Below are 6,440 nucleotides of genomic sequence, written 5' to 3'. Positions count from 1 at the left end.
CATATAATCCTGACAACCCTGGGTTTCAGGTACCAGGATGATTTCACAGGTGAGGAAGAGGAAGTTCAGAGAGGTCAAGGGACTTGCCCAAAGCCACACAATTATGAAGTATCAATAGTTAGAGCAAAGATTTTAAACCAAGTTATCTCTTGACTTTGAAGCTTATGATCTCATAGGTGTATAACCACACTCTGCCTTGGCCTTGTCTGAGGATGTGTCAATGGCCTTTCAGTAAATATTTAGTGCCTAGAAAACAGGCCAAAGTGACCCACTTTCTACAGAAAAGTTCCAGATGGACGCTCCACATCTCTCTCTCTCTGACCCCCGCCCCCCCCAATTATTGGACTGGCCAAAAAGTTCGTTCGATCTTATGAAAAAACCCGAACGAAACTTTTGGCCAATCCAATGCAAAATGAGATACCAGGCATGGGATCTTTAATGTCATTTCTAGGAGAAGAAATAGTATGCAGTTTTTGTCAACTTTGTAGTTTTCCATGTAGCGTGACGTGAAGAAATCATGAGCATTTGTCTTTCAAAACAGTGAAGTTGGGAGCTTCCCTGGTGGCATAGTGGTTGAGAATCCGCCTGCCAATGCAGGGGACACGGGTTCAAGCCCTGGTCTGGGAAGATCCCACATGCTGCGGAGCAACTAGGCCCGTGAGCCACAACTACTGAGCCTGCGCGTCTGGAGCCTGTGCTCCGCAACAAGAGAGGCTGCGATAGTGAGAGGCCCGCGCACCGCAATGAAGAGTGGCCCCCACTTGCCGCAACTAGAGAAAGCCCTCACACAGAAACGAAGACCCAACACAGCCAAAAATAAATATTAAAAAAAAAAAAGAATAATAAGAAAACCAAATGACATTCAAAATGTTTATTAAAAAAAAAAAACAGTGAAGTTATGAAGACATTACTTTAAAAGTACCTGTGGAGATTTATTTCCATTGAGCATATATTTACTTTTAGATCCTATTTTGCTCTGCCTGCCAGGAAGCTCGAAGTTGAACTTTGTGCTCAATTTGCACAATGAGTGTTTTACCTTCTTTTTTCCAGGACCTGGAGTCAGAAAGCCTGGGTTTGAATACTGGCTCCACCATTTACTATCAGGTGGCTTTTTGGCAAGCTAGTTAACCCCTCTATGCCTCAGTTTCTTCATTTATAAAATGGGGGTAAGAAAATCTGCTTCATTGGGTTGTTGCAAGGATCAAATTATGCAGGTTAAGCACTTAGGACAGTGCCTAGATCATAGTAAATGTCTATAAATGTTAGCTATTTTGTGATTTTAATATATTTTTGTTAGCTGGATTTCATTGTCAAGCCATTTTTCAGGAAGGGCTAATGGATCTCCCTTCACTTGCCTCATCGAGTCTCACACTTCATTTACCATCTGCTTCTGGTGTCTTCTACTCCTGACATTATCTATAACATCTCACGGATGTTTTACTTGTATGTAAATACCACTGACTTGTATTTCATCAAATCCTAGATGCCACTGATTATAATCTGTACCATCAGTGTGTACCACTTAAGAAAGAAAAAAATTTAAAGACAAGATCGATTTTAAAATACATCCCAATTTCAGAGATGTTCAAATGTGGAGGGGTAAAAGTACAATCCATGAATGGTAAGAATGATCTGATCCTTTATTCCTGACTTGGGCCCTCCCTGGCTGTGAACTGTCGCTGCTCCTTCCATCGCATCTGTGTCAGTTGACCTGGATAACGCTTCCACGTGGCCCAACGCCACCCTCGTGGCTGGTATTCCCACTGGGTCAACTCCAGGCAAGCGTGTCTAACCTTGTGCACACAGCTGGTGCAAGGGGCTCAGGTTTCCCCTGGATGTGGTAATTTGTAACCTGACCTGGTATTGATCTTTAAAGCCAGTAGTTTTAAGGTCAGCTGACTTTTTTTTATATATATATAAATTTATTTATTTATTATTTTTATTTTTGGCTGCATTGGGTCTTCGTTGCTGCGTGCAGGCTTTCTCTAGTTGCGGCGAGCGGGGGCTACTCTTCGTTGCAGTGCGCGGGCTTCTCGTTGCAGTGGCTTCTCTTGTTGCGGAGCACGGGCTCTAGGCGCTTGGGCTTCAGTAGTTGTGGCACGCGGGCTCTAGAGCGCAGGCTCAGTAGTTGTGGTGCACGGGCTTAGTTGCTCCATGGCATGTGGAATCTTCCGGGACCAGGGCTCGAACCCGTGTCCTTGCATTGGCAGGTGGATTCTTAACCAGTGCGCCACCAGGGAAGTCCCAAGGTCAGCTGACTTGCTCACCTTTAGTGACTGCTTTACTGCTTCCTGCTTTGGCCTGAGTTGGACTGTTCCCGTGGGCAATAAAAATTACTTGTTTGAGATAAGTTCATAAGGAGAACAGTGTGGGGAGAAAAACTAACCAATGTCCAGTGTAATTTCCCCAGGCAGTGGGCAAAGCACAGGGCTCAACAATCATTTTTCTTGTCTGCATGGGTTTCAATCACCAAATTATATTTGGAGTCGTTCCTTCTAGTTCATTTTTTCCGTGATCCAGGGAAAGGAGAAGTGTGTTGGAGAGGTTAAGCCTGACCTCCGCGCTAACCCCAGGGGGTGGCAGCACAGGCAGGGACTAACTTAGGAGTCTGAGGTTGACTGAGTAAGCGCCTTCCCTAAAGTCTAGCGTCTGTTCATGGCCAGTTTGGAGAGAGACAGGGCTCTGGAGGCAGAGTAACTGGAATTTAAATCCTGGATGTTGGGCTTCCCTGGTGGCGCAGTGGTTAAGAATCTGCCTGCCAATGCAGGGGACCCGGGTTCGAGCCCTGGTTCCGGAAGATCCCACATGCCATGGAGCAACTAAGCCCATGCACCACAACTACTGAGCCTGCGCTCTAGAGCCCGTGAGCCACAACTACTAAGCCCGTATGCCACAGCTACTGAAACCCGTGCGCCTAGAGCCCGTGCTCCGCAACAAGAGAAGCCACTGCAATGAGAAGCCCACGCACTGCAACGAAGAGTAGCCCCTGCTCTCCACAACTAGAGAAAGCCTGCACGCAGCAACGAAGACCCAACCCAGCCAAAAATAAATAAAATAAATAAATTTATTAAAATAAAATAAATAAATCCTGGATCTCATTTCTTAGCTGTATGACCTTGGGGAGTGAGTTGGTCTCTCTGAACCTCCATAGCTATAAAACGGGGATAATAGTACTTCAGAGTCATTGGGAAGCACCAAGAATAGCAATGAGCACACAGCCAACGCTCAACAAATGGTAGTAACACATGGTGAATGCCTACCGCATACCTGACACTGTGCAGAAAATAAAGCTAAACACCACTCATGGAAGAGAGGCACTATTACAGCATTTTTTAAATATCAAAACTCCGGAAGCTACATGCTATTAAGCAGTCAAGCCAGCAATCACCCAAGTCTTTCTTGAGATGCCACCTTAGCCCGCACTTCTGCAAAGTCCTCTGGGCAGCTGGCCGTGGGGTGAGAAACTGGGCCAACCTATCATACGAACATCCTCCTGATCTGAGGCCAGATGCAGCCAAGCCTAGAAGGGCTGGGTCTTCGCCATGTGTTGAACATCGTGACCCAGTCTGAGAGAACTGCTCTCTCCACGCAGCATAGGCTGGATGGGCTGGCGCTATGCCTCCCATCCCAACTCCAACCCAGGGGTACTTCCATGCCTGCTGATCAGGGGCCAGTCTCTCCTTTCCAAGGCACAAACAACCTGCCACTGTGACCCAAATGCCAGCCAGGGGCAGAGCCCTGTGGGAGAATGCTGAGAGCCTGCGCTAAGTGTGAGGCATTTCTAAATGGGGCACCAACCCCTAAGAAGAAGTAACCAGCAACAGGGCATGTCTGAAAGGCCAAGCAAATGGTGTGGAAATTAAGATGGATGGAATTCAAGAAAGAAAGGGGCAAGACCACTCTGGGCTGGGGTAGCTTCTCTGTGACCACCAGAGAGAGACCGTCTAGGTCATAAACTCACATACCTACAAGATTTGGGCATGTCGTGAAATTGAGTGAAATAGGCTCGTGTCATAAAATAGGGGGTGGTGGGGACGCCTTTGAATTGGGGGCTGCTGACTCTTGCAGCACAGTTGGCCCACAGTTCCCGTTTCTAAGCTCAACTGGTATCACTGAAGAGGGAGCTCGAAACCTACAGAATTCCTGCCAAATCATCTTAGCAGGGGTGTCTTAGAGGCAAGGAGATGGTTGAGGAATACAAAGAAATGGGTATCTGTATGTTCACCTAGTGCAAATGTGTCTTTATGGTTTCCATTTTATACTAGCCTCGTTCCTGGCTCTATTTCGTATCATTATCTTTCTCGGGTATCTTTGAATATTCATCATCCTTTTTTTTTTTCTGTAAGAACATGTCATTATTAATCAAAAATTGCGAAACTTATACACAAAACTTATTGGAGTCGCCACTTCATCTATCTTTGTTGCAGGTCATTCATCTTATTCCTGACCCACACTTGATGATTTCTATGGTCCACACTTTGTTTTTGGAGAACAATTTTTAAAAAGAGCCATTAGTGCTTCAGCCTCATTTAAAACAAAACAACAACAAAAATCACCATCATCACTGTATTATAGATTTTCCTAAACAAAGTTTAGGGTTTATTTAGAGACCAGAAGAGCAACTTCTCTGTGGTATTACAGGTAGAGAAAGTTCCTCGATTTCTATCGTATCTCTAAAAGAGAAACCACAAGGATAATCATAGTTGCAGTCTCTAAAAAGGAAAATAATGCTGGAGTTCATCAAAATTGAATTAAATCATTTTTCCTTCCCCAATCCTAGCCTCATTCAATCTTTTTTTTTATTTTCTGATTTCTCAACTGTTAAACCTTTAAGAATGCCATATCATAACCACACAAAGCTACCCAAACATCTGTAACATAAATAGGTCATTTTATACTTGATTCAGACCAGACATTTTGCTTTTGGCTAAAGGCAAGCTTTACAGAGGAAAGAGCACGTTGAGATTGCTAACTGATTTTCATTCCTCCCAAACATTTTACCATAAACATAAGCCGTGGTAATGATGACCTTTCTCCTGGCTGCACTTTAATGTCACTACCAACAGCTCTCATTTCTCAGGGCAAAGGATTTATAATGTTTTAAATATTTATTTTTGGCTTAGTCAGGTCTTAGTTGCGGCACTCAGGATCTTTCGTTGCGGCGCGCTAGTTGTGGTGCACAGGCTCCAGAGCGCGCCCTGGCGGCAGGTGGGATCTTAGTTCCCCCACCAGGGATCGAACCCGCGTGCCCTGCATTGGAAGGCGGATTCTTCACCACTGGACCACCAAAAAAACCAGTACTCCAACTGATGCTTTATCTATGATTTTGAAACCAAGATACAATAGTAAACCCAAATATCACTCTACTGTAGATTTTTTTTTTTGAAAGTCTAGGGTTGTATTTTTTTTTTTTCCCTCTTCATTGTGGTGTGCAGGCTTCTCACTGCAGTGGCTTCTCTTGTGGAGCACGGGCTCTAGGCGCACGGGCTTCAGTAGTTCTGGCTTGCAGGCTCTGGAGTGCAAGCTCAGTAGTTGTGGCACATGGGCTTAGTTGCTCTGTGGCATGTGGGATCTCCCCGGACCAGGGCTCGAATTCGTGTTCCCTGCATTGGCAGGTGGATTCTTTTTTTTTTTTTTTTTTAATTAATTAATTAATTAATTAATTTTTAGATGTGTTGGGTCTTCGTTTCTGTGCGAGGGCTTTCTCTAGTTGCGGCAAGCGGGGGCCACTCTTCATCGCGGTGCGCGGGCCTCTCACTATCGCGGCCTCTCTTGTTGCGGAGCACAGGCTCCAGACGCGCAGGCTCAGTAGTTGTGGCTCACGGGCCTAGTTGCTCCGCAGCATGTGGGATCTTCCCAGACCAGGGCTCGAACCCGTGTTCCCTGCATTGGCAGACAGATTCTCAACCACTGCGCCACCAGGAAAGCCCTGGCAGGTGGATTCTTAACCACTGAGAAACCAGGGAAGTCCCTCTACTGTCGATATTGCTTGTGTTTTATCTAAACATTCTATAGTTAAAATGCATTGTCTTAGGCCAGAACTTGGTCAGAATTACTTGGACAAAATGTTTGTCACCCACAAACCATTCCGGTTAATCTGGAGATTGGATTCACCATCTCTCTGACTTCTGGCTTATGAGACAATGTTTTACTTCTCATTCTGTGTCTTTTCTTAGCCTCGCAATGGCTGGCCAACAGCCAAGTCCTCTGCACCAGTCAGATGCTGCTTCAACCCGTAAGCATGCTACAGTTGCAGTCAGCCTTTTTTGGTCTTGCTGCCCTGAAGGCAGGGCAAACCAATCGAATCCAAATTTACCTCAATTGCAAGCAGGCAGGGAATTTCAAAGACCGTAAGTTTAAGATTTGCCAACCTCAGATCAAGTTACAGGTCATAAAAATCACTTGAAGTTGTGAAAAGATTGCTTGGCTACTGAGGGTGA

The sequence above is a fragment of the Balaenoptera physalus genome (assembly GCF_965194825.1).
Source record: "Balaenoptera physalus genome assembly, chromosome: 20".
NCBI lineage: Eukaryota > Metazoa > Chordata > Mammalia > Artiodactyla > Balaenopteridae > Balaenoptera > Balaenoptera physalus.
The sequence above is the reverse complement of the archived record's forward strand: the minus strand, read 5'-3'. Positions refer to the sequence as shown.